General features: G+C 43.0%; 1 pseudogene; it reads right to left on the bottom strand.

Moving 5' to 3' along the window:
- Positions 1-427: 427 nt before the first annotated feature.
- Positions 428-1,178, bottom strand: LOC138849919 (large ribosomal subunit protein uL24 pseudogene; annotated as a pseudogene).
- Between the last annotated feature and the right edge of the window lie 12,754 nt (positions 1,179-13,932).

Below are 13,932 nucleotides of genomic sequence, written 5' to 3'. Positions count from 1 at the left end.
GGCCATCCTCCACTGCACTCCCGGGCCATAGCAGAGAGCTGGCCTGGAAGAGGGGCAACTGGGACAGAATCCGGCGCCCCGACTGGGACTAGAACCCGGTGTGCCGGCACCGCTAGGTGGAGGATTAACCTGTTGAGCAGCGGCGCCGGACTCTTTGTTTCATCCCATTAATTTTAAGACTATGTCTTTCATAACAATCAGCTCAAAGTGTTTTCTAGCTTTCCTTTTAATGTCATCTTTGATTCATAGGTTATCAGAAAAATTTCCAAATAATTTCCAAATATTTGTGAATTTGTCTAGATTTTTTTGTTTGCTAAATGATTGAAATTCCTTCAAATTTGTTGAGACATTGTTATATTATCTATTATGTGACCAATCTTGGTGAATATTCTGTGAGCTCTTGAATATAATGTTGTTGGATATGGCATTTTTTAAGAAACATTTCCAATTTTTATTCACAAAATTATTAACCAAAATTGAAAAAGTACATTCACAAAGTCCCAGATCATTAACAAAACGGCAGGGAAACAACACATTCCAGAGACAGCTGGAGTTCCAAAGAGACACACACCAGGCTAGAAATCTACAGTTCAGCTGTAGCTGTACAAAAGGTTCTGCTCACTCCTGCATTTTCTCAATGAGTTCTTCCTTGTATTTGCCTTTCTCTTTTCCAACCTGTCCATACTTGGCTTTGGTTCAAGAATTTTTTCCCAGTCTTTGTCCAGTTGAGCCTGGTGATAACCACCTTGCTCGGGTGAATGCCCACGTGGACGGTTGCACCGTTCGCCTCTCACGCTGCACCCACTCGATGTAGATGACCTGCACTACCTTGCCGATCTGCTGACCTTTGTAGTGTTCTCGGACCACCTGGACCTCGTCGTCCTTGCGGATGGGCATGGAGCGGAAGTTGTACTTCTGCCGCAGCTCCTTGGACAGCGGGGACGACATGATCTTCCTGCACACGTGCGACGGTGCGTTGAAGTGGCGTTTGGGGTTCTTGCTGCGGTCCGAGGTCACTTCATGGTGACGGTCTCCTTGGTGCCGTGGATATGGCATTTTATAGATCTAGATTAGTTAATTGATGGTGTTGCTTAAATCTTCCATACCCTTACTGACTTTTTCCCTCTTTTCTATCAGTTACAGAGACACAGTAACAACGTTTCTTGTAGGCTTGTCTACTCTTCAGTTTTGTCAGTTACTGCTTTGTTTCTTTTTAGGTTTCCTTTATGGATTGACATGTATCATTAAGAAAATTATCTCTTTATCTCTGATACTAGTCGTCAATCTGAGTCTACTTTGATTGTAATGTAGTCACTTCAGCTTTCTTACACTGAGTGTTTTCATACTATTTTCTCCAATTTTTTAAACCTAACTGTGCATTTACTTAATAAAGGTAAACTAGCCCTACAGCCAAAATTCCTCTACGCCTTCGCTAATGAAGCTTAAAAACAGGTCTCCAAAATAAAATTAAACTGTATGATCCAGGCCTTTTTTCTTGCTGGACTATGGTCATTTTACTTTTTATTGTTGAACTCTGTATTTAGTGGAGCCAATAAACCTTTGACTATATGTAAATAAAAAACATGTTATCTAGGGCTGGCGCCGTGGCTCACTTGGTTAATCCTCCACCTGCGGCTCCAGCATCCATATGGGTGCCGGGTTCTAGTCCCAGTTGCTCCTCTTCCAGTCCAGCTTTCTGCTGTGGCCTGGAAGGGCAGTGGAGGATGGCCCAGGTGCTTGGGCCCTGCACCCACCCAGGAAGAAGCACCTGGCTCCTGGCTTTAGATCGGAACAGCACCAGCTATAGTGGCCATTTGGGGAGTCAACCAATGGAAGGAAAACCTTTGTCTCTCTCTCTCACTGTTTATAACTCCACCCGTCAAATAAATAAAAATAAATAAATAAAAAAAAGTTATCTCAAAAGTAATCAATGAAATATTTTTTAAAAAATCAAACTATTCTCCATGTAACATCTAGCCTGTCAAAACAAAATTCATTTTTTAAAAGACAACAAAAATCAAGAAGTTCACAAACACTTGAGATTTACAATACCCATTTAAAAATTATCAGACATATAAAGGATCAGGAAATATGACCTATAACCAGAAGAAAAGTTGATTCATAAAAACAGACCCAGAGGATCACAGTGATAATGAAATTACTATATAAAGACAAATTCAAGCAGTGATGCTGACTACCTAGCATGTGTAGACTTGACCAACCACGCTGTTCAATTTGGTTTTATCTCAACGTGGATTCATCCCAAGAGTGTTCATATGCGTTATGTGTTCAAAAGCCAGGGCTTCCCCAAACCCAACATCTCACAGATATGTGTCTTTAATAAACCCATCAGTCACCACCCAGGTGCCCAACCAGATAGTTACACTATTAATCACAATCAGGAAAACTAAAATACATTTGGTTCTTAGGAGTATTGTCAGCACTGGTGGCTTACAATGTGGCCTATTTTGCTGACCTGTCCTTGGATCACAATTGATCTTTCAAATTGTCTTAAGTAGATCTAGACAACTGCTACTACCCACCCAGTAGACATTTTTAGTTTTAAATTCAGCTCAACCATGAAGAAATCACTCACTCTGTCAGAGGCTCCAATCAGCACAGTTATCTGTCATAGATACCTGTAGTTCAAAGGGATCCTAGGTTTGCAGGCCCCAAGAATGAGCTGCTCAAATAGTTGATTGCACTTACCCTTTCTCTGCTTCCTGCACAGAGGCCCAACAAATTTTGGCATATTTTCTAATCATTTTACACATTGAGCTCAACAAAATGCCTTAGCATAGCTACTCAAGACTGCTTATGTCCCTCCAAAAGTCATATGTTGAAACCGAATACCCAATGAACTGGTATTTGAAAGCGGAATCTTTGGAAGGTTGATTGGGTCATGAACACAGAGATTACTGTCCTTAGAAAGGAGACCTCAAAGAGTATCTCACTTCTTCCATCATGTGGACACAGCCAGAAGGTACCATCCCTCACCAAGCACCAAATCTGCCAACATCTTCATCTTGGACTTCTCAGCCTCCAGAATCGAGATAAATGTTTATAAATTCCCATTCTATGGTTTCCATTATAGCAGCCCAAATGGACTAAGTCAATATGAAATTGTCTCCAATATTCCATAGTTCAGTGAATTTCTTAACCTTTTTTTGGTAATGGGGGCCATAGGATAAGTACGTTTTACTTCATTGTCTTAAGGGTCAATCTTTGAGCCTCATAACACATTACCCCCAAGAATATGGCTGTTCTTTGTATCTTATCAGGATTACAAAGCTACTCCTAGGGTCTCATGTGAGTTAGTGTATACTCTAAAGTCACGGTCAGTGCTTTGGTTTGAATGTCCCCACCAAAATGCATGTTGAAATTTAATCTCCACTGTGATATATTAAAAAGTGGGACCAGGCATGACTGTAAGAGGTGATCGTGTCAATGAATGGGTTAACTCATTCGTGTATTAATGAATTAGTGCATTAATGGGTTAATGTAGACATTGTTTCACTTTGAAAGCAATTTTCCTCTAGCTTACCCTATCCTACCATGTGATGCCCTGTGCCAATTTGGGACTCTTTGGAGTCTCCACCAGATGAAGCCCATCAATCTTGGACTTCCCAGCCTCCAAAACTTGTAAGAAATAAACTTTTGGGGGCCAGCATTGTGATGTAGCAGGTAAAGCTGTCACCCACAACACTGGCATCCCATAGGGGCACTGGTTCAAGGCGGGATGCTCTACTTCCCATCCAGTTCCCTGCTAATGGCCTAGAAAAAGCAACAGAAGCAGGTTGAAGTGCTTGGACCCTTCTATCCATGTGGGAGACCTGGATGAAGCTTCTGGCTCCTAGCTTCAGCTTGGCTCAGGCCTGGCTATTGCAGCCATGTGGGAAGTGAACCAGTGGATGGAAGATCTCTCTCTTTGTCTCTCCCTCTCTCTAACTCTGACTTCAAATAAATAAATAAATAAGTCTTAAAAAAAGAAGAAGCTTTTTCTTTACAAATCACCCAGTCTGTAGTATTTATTTGTAGCAACAGAAAACAGATTAAGACAGTTATTTTTCTTTCCTAGGGTCTATGGTGGGTAGTTTCTGAGAAGGTCTTCAATAATACCCATCCCTTTGGATGTACAGTCTTGTATTATCCTACCCCTTGAGTAATCTGTTTCTAACCAGTGGAACACTTCAGTTTGAGAGAATATCACTTAACAAGTAGATGATACTGTAATTTCCATCTTTCTTGCAGGCTCTCTCTGGCTTTAAGAAGTAAGTTGCTCTGTAGAGATGCCCACATGGCAGGGAACTGAGGGTGTTCTCCAGCAAACAACCAGCAAGGGACAGAATCCCTCAGTCCTTTTTTGTTTTGTTTGGTTTGGTTTTAAAGATTTATTTTATTTATTTGAAAGACTAACGGAGAAAAGAGGGAAAGACAGAGATCTTCCATCTCCCCAAATGGCTGAAACAACCAGAGGTGAGCCAGGCCGAAACCAGGAGCCTGAAACCACGTCCGGTGTCCTATGCGGGTGGCAGGGGCCCAACTACTTGGGCCGTCTTCCACCACTTTCATTTGCATTAGGTAGGAGCTGGATTGGAAGAGGAGCAGCCAGAACTCAAACAAGTACATGGATATAGGATGCCAGCATTGTGGGTGGCAGTTTAACCCACTGCACTACAACACTGCCATCCAACAATCTTTAAGGCACTAAATCTTGCCACTAATCATATGAGTTTGGAGGAATTTACTTAGATACTTAGACACTCAGAGTTACAAAGAGAGAGAAGGAGAGGGAGAGCGAGAGAGAGGTCTTCCATCTGCTGGTTCACTCCCCAATTAGCTGAAATGGCCGGAGCTGCACCAATCTGAAGCCAGGAGCCAAGAGCTTCTTCTGGGTCTCCCACAGGTGCAGGGGCCCAAGGAGTTGGGCTATCTTCTACTTCTTTCTCAGGCCATAGCAGAGAGCTGGATCAGAAGTAGAGCAGACAGGACTCTAACTGGCACCCATATGGCATGCCAATACTGCAGGTGGGGGCTTTACCTTCTACACCACAGTGCTGGCCCCATGCTATTTTAAGCTGCAAAGTTTGGAGTCATCTGTTACCCAGAAAAAGATAATGTATAGATCTATCTGCATGATGTCATCAACTTAGTGAAACTAAGCTCCTTGAAGAAAAAGAAGTTTAACAGCTTAGCCCACTTGTTAGTGGCAAATAGCTTGAGAATTCACACACCCCTGCTGTAGTTCCATGAATGTATATTAAAGCCCCAACCAGATAAAGCAACTGATCTTGATCTCTGTGCTAAAGGGACCCAAAAAAGGGCACTTTCAATGTCCAAGATGACAGGTGTCCATAGTTTTAATACATAATGTCACAAACAGCCAGTGCTGTCCAATTGAATTTAATGGCAATAACCCACCATAAGCTTCCTGCATCCATTAGCCTTTTCAGCAGCCACATTGAACCATTGTAATGAAGTGCACTTCTCAATACCCCTGCTGACTTTAATTCCAATCATGGTTTTGAATTCCTTTTCTTTTTCTGTAATTTTCTATTGTTTTTGTTAAATAATGTGGATAGAAGTGGAGGCGTAGCAAGTGGATTGATATCACTCTCATCTCTCTACAAGAACTCTTCACAGCTGGGAAACCCTCTTGAAATTATGAGCATTTCTGGTGCAAGTGTGCAAAACATCAATGCCAACTACCCATTCAGCAATGATAGCAACACCAGTGGTGCCTAGGTATGATTTCAACAACCCAACCCAGAGGGTTAGTTACTTCCCTTCTTTGTCAAATCTGGCCAACAGAATGTGTGGTCTTTGACCCTCAAATGAACCTGGAAAGATAATCATGAGAGGGGTAAGCACTGGGCCTAGAAGTTAAGACATTGCTTAGGACACTTGTATCCCATACTAGAAGGCCTGGGTTTTAGTTGCTGCTCCACTTCTGATTCCAGCTTCCTACCAATGTGCATCCTGGAAGGCAAAGATCATGGCTCTAGCAGTTGAGTTGCAGCCACTCATGTGGGAGACCTACATTGAGTTAAGCCTCCTGGCTTCAACTTGGGCTAGCCCAACTATTGTGGGCATGTAGGGAGTAACCAGCAGACGGAAACTCTCCTTCTCCCTCTCTGTCTCTGTCTTTCTGCCTTTTAAATTAAATAAATAAATAATTAAAAATACAACAGCTTTCTTTAAAAAAAAAAAAAAACGAATCATGTGAACACTGATATCCAAAACAGTCATCAATTTGTACCTCTAAACCTTCTTTCCTATCCCATTATACCCTTAGTGGTATATACAATGTACCCAGTCACTTGTATGATCAAAAAGACTTTGCACCACCCCTAATCTATTTTCTCCTTTTAGGCTTCTACTCCATGCAGTGTCAAAAAAGAATCGAACAGATCCTGGGATAATTTCCTCCAGTAGCTGGAGGCTGATCACCAGGGAGGAATCTGTTCTAAAGAAGCAGTGGGGAAGAATCTGTGATGAAGCTCATTAAGCTCCAGCTTGGAATGGTGACTTCCACGTTGAAGTAATTCGTTCAAGTCTCAGCTACTCCATGCTTCCATGCCAGCTTCCAGCTAGTGCACCTGGAAGGTACTAGATGATGTCTGAAGTGCTTGGATTCCTGCTACCCGCATGGGAAACTTGGATGAAGTTCTCGGTTCCTGACTTCAACCTGGCCCAACTCTTGCTGTTGCAGGCATTTGGAGAATGAACCAGCACATGGAAGCTCTCTCTTTCTCTACCTTTCAAATAAATAAATTAAAAAACACTTTCTGTTTCAATTTCTCCAGTGCTAACTCCACCTATCTCTTCTCTGGGAAATTCCTGTGAACCCATATCCATACTGCATTGTCCCTGAGTTCTGGTGGTGGGGGTCTGTTTTGATTGCTAGCCTTGATTTTCTCTCCTATTACAGGGACATTGTTTCATCTGGGAGATGGGAGGGCCAATGTTTACCCTGGGCAATCATCCTAGCCTCTTGTACAGTGACTCTAAGTACCAACACAGCTGGTGGAGTTCTCCACATTGACAGGCAGATTTATCATTACTGCAGTTACCATGTTGTCCATTGTGCAGCTAGTTGGGTGAAGCTAGAGCTGTCCTGGTTCTGCTATCCTTATTCTCTGACATTTCCTGGAATTTCTTCAGGCAAGAGGAAGTCTGTGAGCTGGACTGCTGGAACAGAAATCCACAGCCTTTCTGTGGAGTATGAGTCTGCTCCAGCTGAATGGTCTGCATGACAGCTTGAGGCACTGGCTCATGGGCAATGGCCTGGGTGCTGCCCTTCACCATCTAACTGCACATCCTTCCTTGCTTTCTCATCACACACACAGCCCTGTCAAGTCTCAGAGGTTCTTCTCAGACACAGTTTCTGCAGTACTTCACCTTTCTCTATTGATGCCTCTCAATAGACAGCTAAAATAAACCTGTCTGTACTTTTTGTTTTGCCTGAAAAGTCTGTTAGCCAAGGTGCATTAAAAATTATGACTCTGGGGGCTGGTGCTCTGGTGCAGTGGGTTAAAGTCCTGGCCTGAGGTGCCGGCATCCCATATGGGTGCCGGTTCTAGTCCTGGCTGCTCCACTTCTGATCTAGCTCTCTTCTATGGCCTGGGAAAACAGTGGAAGATGGTGCAAGTCCTTGGGCCCCTGCACCCACGCGAGAGATCTAGAAGAAGGTCCTGGCTCCTGGCTTCAGATCAGCATAGTTCTGACCATTGTGGCCATTTGGGGAACAAACCAACAGAAGGAAGACCTCTCTCTATGTTTCTACCTCTCTGTAGCTCTGTCTTTCAAATAAATAAAATAAATCTTTTTAAAAAATTATGACTCTGCAACTTAACAGCTATGATACTGGGCAAAGGTACTCAATTTCCTTTTGCCATTTTTCTCACTTTGCTAAAAGGAAGACTGATGGAAGACTGTACTGCTTTCAGCCAGGTTGCTGAAAGCAGTACAGTGAACATAGACAAAGAGCTGTAACCACAAATCATTCGATATGTTCTACTTTCCATGTTACCAACTTTTTGTGAAACTTCTGTCTTCGGCAACATGGGTCACCTTGTGTCCAGCCTCTAATGATGATTTACCCTGTGACCTCATGGGCCTTAAGAACAATCTTTTGTGGTCTTTTTTTTTTTTTAAGATTTATTTATTTGAAAGTCAGAGTTAGAGAGAGAGAGAGAAACAGATCTTCCATCCGCTGGTTCATGTCCCAGATCACGGAAATGGCAAGGGCTGGGCCAGACTGAAGCCAGGAGCTTCTTCCTGGTCTCCCATGTGTATGGCAGGGGCCCTAGTTCTTAGGCCATCTTCCACTGCATTAGGAGTGCACATTAGTAGAGAGCTGGATCGGATGTGGAGCAGCCAGAGTCAAACCTGTGCCCACGTGATATGCTAGAGTTGTAGTGGATAGCTTTACCCACTATGGCACAGTGCCGGCCGCTGTGGTCTATTTCAGTTGTTACCCACACCAAAGCCAAACCCACAGGTCATACTTTTTGTTGTAGTAGCAGTCTGCTTCCCAGAAACAATTCCTGTGGTTTCTATTGCTGTGTAACAAACCACAGTAAGACTTAGAGACATAAGAAGCAATCATTTTGTTATCTCACACATTCTGTAGGTTAACTGAGCTCAGCCAGGAAATTCTGCTGGTCTCCCATGAGGCTGCAGTCAGGAGGGAATGAGTCTGATGTCCTTTGCAGGCTTCCATTGGACACTACGCTGGATCAGTCTCTCTGTGTAGTGTCACATGGTCTCTCCAGTGGGGTAGCCAGACTTTGACCTGGCCATTCAGGGCTTCCCAGTTAGCAACACTAGAAGCTGCCACATGTCTTAAGACTTCGAGCCATACGGGCAGCTTCCACAGCATTCTGCTAAATAGTCATGAGTGCTGGTGAGAGTTAGCAAGCATTTGGAAAAGCAGTTAAGATACTAATTAAGACTTCATTCTTGCATCCTCCCATATTGGAGTTCCTGGTTTTTATTCCCAGCTGGTTCTTGATTCCAGTTTCCCACCAGTACAGACTCTAGGGGGCAACAGATGAAGGCTCAAGTGGTTCAGTCCCTGCCACCACATGGGGGAACTGGACTGAGTTCCCAGCTTCAACCTGACTCTGTCCTTGACACCGTAAGCATTTGGGGAGTGAACCAGCACATGGACAGACAATCACCACTTCTCTCTCTCCCTGCCTCCTGTCTCTCTGTGTTTCCTTGCCTCTGTCTCTCAAATTAAAAAGGAATAATAATCATAGGGTAGAGAAAATTCTAGGGGAAGAGGAGCACTACTTCTCAATAAGAGGCATGACAAAGGGACTGGGATCATTTTTCATCCACCCCAAATGGGCTTCTTAGGGATGGACTATAGAAAATACTTGCTGCCAGGTACAGGACTTGGCACATTGACTCGACTGGCAAAGGTTTGGCCATAGTGATCTAAAGGAATCATCTGACCTCTCTGGTGTGTACACTGGGCTCTTGCTAGAACAATGTGTTTCATTAAGAAGAGATTTTGCTGCTGCTATTTTATGTAGACACATTTTCATTGACTCATTTCCTGGGATAACAATCTTAGATACGAAGAAAAATAGAGCCTCAATTTGTTCTCAGTGGGGAAAAGGAAGTAAGGTTTAAGACCGAGATTTAAAACAGAAGATAAAACAACACATCTCTTGTTGCTGATAGAAAGCGGAGTGTCAAAAGAAATGAGAGATAAAACCAAGCACACTTCCGCTCATTGCTTGCTGAAAGGAACTGAAGGATAAAGGCAGCACTGAATTGTTACAGCATCTATTTCTGCAGTGTATTTCACTCACCTACAGGTGTCACCTTTTCACATGATGTCAGAACCAGGTGCCAGAAGCATCTTCCAGACAGGTGAACACTAACAGCAGCATTTCTATTTTTGTGCAACAAGCAAGTGGATCAGCAGTTCTTACCATCTAAATGCTTCTAAAGAAACAGAAGGAACAATTTGATTGCCTCTCATTAAATAAATGATGTACAATCCAATGATTGAAAGTATTACCAGGCTTGGGCAAAGACATAGAATTGCTTATTCATTCATCCATTCTTTAAAAAAGTTGTGTTGACTGGAGTCTGATGCAGAGCAAATAGTGCTTACAATTTAAAAATAAAAGACAATAAAGGGGCAAGATTTTGGCCTAGTGCTTGACACCTGCATCCCACATTGGAGTGTGTAAATTCGATTCCTGGCTGTAGCTCCGTTTCCCACCAACAGACCCTGGGGAGACACTGGTGGCAGCTCAAGTACCTGGATTCCTGACACCCACTTGGTAGATCTGGATTATTTCCCCTGCTTTGACCCAGTCCAGTCCTGGCCAGAGGGGGCATCTGGTGAGTAAACCAACAGATTGGAGTGTTTTCTCTCTCTTCTCTCTGCCTCCCTCCCCTACTTCCTCTTTCTCAAATTAAAAGGGGGTAGGGGGTAGGAGTGCAATTCAGGAGATCTTCCTTCAAAAGGAGGTAAACTCATAAGAGAGTGACACTGTTGGGATTACAGGACCTCTCTCTGATGCAGGCAGGTAATACATTTTCAGTAGCAACAGCAACCTGAACACTCTTCCGAGCTTCAGGCTGTCTGGATAAGACTCACAATGTGGGTAAATGGTACAACTAGAAGCTTTCTCTATAGTTGGATTTGAAGATACCAAAACTTAACTCTGAATTGTCTATCACTCTGCTCTTCGTAATAGGATGCTTGAATGCCACCATTATATCCATCATCTAGGTAAGCCATTAGGGGGCTCTTGGAAACAAGTTAGTAGACTTAATTATTTGAAGCATAGTCAGGGGGCCAGTGCTGTGGCATTGCAGGTAAAGCTGCTGCCTGCAGTGCTGGCATCCCATATGGGCACCAGTTCAAGTCCTGGCTGCTCCACTTCCAATTCAGCTCTCTGCTACGGCCTGGGAAAGCAGTAGAAGATGGCCCAAGTCCTTGGGCCCCTGCACCCATGTGGGAGACCCGGAAGAAGTTCCTGGCTTCTGGCTTCGGATTGGTGCAGCTCCGGCCGTTACGGTCATCTGGGGAGTGAACTAGCAAATGGAAGTCCTCTCCCTCTGCCTCTGCCTTTCTGTAACTCTGTCTTTCAAATAAAATAAATAAATCTTAAAAAAAAAAAAAGCATAGTCAGGATTGTTCATCCAAATAACTTGCTGAGAGCATAGCCTAGAGTAAATGAGACATAGTACATTTGATACAGAAGTCTGGGGAAGGATGTTATGCCTGGTCCTTGACACATTCAGTAAAGGGACAAGTCTATAAGATGGAGGAAATGATCTCCATTCTAACTAATAATATCTGTTACCTCGTTTAGAGCACTCACAGCTGCCTGTCAATCACATTGACACTTGGCATTATTTCACCCTGTCCCTCTCTCCCAACAGTTTTGCAAGAATGAAATCAATATGCCCATTTTCGAGTAAGAAAACTAGAGGAAAGGAGGCTAAATTTCGTTCCCAATATCACAGATGGATAAAGGCTGAGTCATATTTAAACCTAGTTATGCCTGACATCAAAGCTCTAACTAATTCTAGTACATTAAGCTGTCTTGGGGTGAGAGCAGAATTATGATACAGTGGGATCAAAGGAACAAGATCTAAATCATACCAAGGAGAGCAGAAACAGCTTAAGATACACACTTGGAATTAAACTGTATAGGCTCAGGACAGACAGTTCAGGACAAAGAAAGATATAAATCAAAAAGCACAATTTCCTCCTTGTTCCCACACAGCCGGCAAATCTAGCATCACACTTTGGAAGTGACCATTGTTTATGAACGTCTTGTGTGTTCCAGAAATTTTCTCCAGTTACAAAATCCTTCCAAAAACTGCTTTGAAATGTGTGTTAAAATTAAATGTAAGGGCCAGTGTCATGGTGCAGTATGTTAAAATGCTGCCGGCAATGACAGCATCCATATCAATTATTCCCAACTGCTCCACTTCCAATCCAGCTCCCCACTAATATACTGGGAAAGCAGTAGATGCTTGGCCTCTACCAGCCACCTGGGAGACGTGGGTGGAGCTCGTGGCTCCTAGCTTCATCCTTGCCCAGCCTTGGCTTTAGTGGCCATTTGGGGAGTGACTCAGTGGATGGAATCTCTCTCTAGATCTCTAACTCTTCTCTCACTCTCTGTCAATTTGCTTTTGAAGTAAATATTTATTATTTTGAAATAAATATTTACATTTAAAATTTAAATGTAAATCTCAGGCTCCAATTATGTGCTAAATTTTCAAATGTATGGTACAGATCACTATGAGTTTTTTATTTTATTTTATTTTATTGACAGGCAGAGTTAGACAGTGAGAGAGACAGGGACAAAGGTCTTCCTTTTTCCGTTGGTTCACCCTTCAAGTGGCCGCTACGGCTGGCGCATTGCGGCTGATGCGCTGCGCAGATCTGAAGCCAGGAACCATGTGCTTCCTCCTGGTCTCCCATGCAGGTGCAGGGCCCAAGAACCTGAGCCATCCTCCACTGCCCTCCCAGGCCACAGCAGAGAGCTGGACTGGAAGAGGAGCAACCGGGACAGAATCCGGTGCCCCGACCGGGACTAGAACCCGGGGTGCCGGTGCTGCAGGCAGAGGATTAGCCTAGTGAGCCACGGCGCCGGCCACTATGAGTTTTTAAATTGAAGAAAATGCATCTTCCCACAGGAGCATTAATGGTGACTTACAATTTCACTGTACAGAAGTTCCACAATTTTCTCCAGATGAACAAACTGGTTCTTTTTAAATTTGCAAGTAATACTGCAAGAAATATCCTCATGTAGCCCAACTTTTTTCTCTATACCTATGCACAAAAGGAGAAAATTCCTACAAGAGGACTTCAAAGTCCGGCTCAAGAAATAGTGAGTACAGCGGAAACGCAAGAGTTGGTTGCAGGACCAGTGAGGAGACATGAGGGTGGCGGGCAGGATGGGCAATTGCCATTACTTTTCTTATACCTCCCACCTTCACAGGAGTGAAGGGATGGTAATGATTAAGCTGGGGCAGATGCAGGGTGGGGTGAGGGTCATTTTTGTAACCTCTTCCCCCCATTCCATATCCTCTAATATGATGAAGCTTCTCTTGTGTATCAAAAATTAAGATGAGAAAGCCTAAGTCAAAACATTATAGTTTAAAGAAAAACAAAAGCAAAAACTCCACCAGTGCAATGGAAAATATAATCAAATCTAAATAGCTCCCTCTGCTGTCCTTTTGTGTAATTTTTTCTCTCTCTCTCTCTTTTTTTTTTTTTGTATAATGATCCAATTAGGAGCTGTATTAAGTTGGGTAGTATGAAAACACACTTGATGAAATCCTTACCACTTTATCAAAAATTGCAATCATCACTCCCATATTATGAATGACATTTTATGGTCAATTATATATTTATATGTGTGTGTGTGTGTGTGTAGTGTATAGAGAGCAAGTTAAAGTGATTAAATTTCTAAAATTCTGAGTGTTACATATCCTTCATTAACAAGGGAAAATCAATTTCTAAAATTTAGAATTTTTTTTTTTTCAAAACAAAACTTTAATGTTTCACTTGTCCAGACCATTTTGGTCACGTCACAGTTGAAAAGCAAAGGACCTGCGGAGGGTCTAGGAGGATCTACCAGTGACCACAGAGAAGGGAAAAAGCCCCAGCTATATTAGGAAGAATGTGAGTGCTTCACCACGAGGAGTGAGGCTGTTCAGGCGAAAGGCGCTAGGTTGATGGGCATTTTTATTTAATTCTCTGAAGAATTTTGAGTTAGGATATTTCCTATTTCACAAATAAGAAAACAGAGGAACTTGTTTGGTCAGTGAACAAGGAAGGAAGGGCAAACACAAGACATGTTTGTCTTTGAAACGGGAGCTAGGAACCTGGGCTTAAAGTCATGGTTTTCTCACTGACCGTGACCTTGAGAAAGTTACAAC

Source organism: Oryctolagus cuniculus, chromosome 6, assembly GCF_964237555.1.
Source record: "Oryctolagus cuniculus chromosome 6, mOryCun1.1, whole genome shotgun sequence".
NCBI lineage: Eukaryota > Metazoa > Chordata > Mammalia > Lagomorpha > Leporidae > Oryctolagus > Oryctolagus cuniculus.
This window is presented reverse-complemented; position numbering and strand designations above follow the sequence as displayed.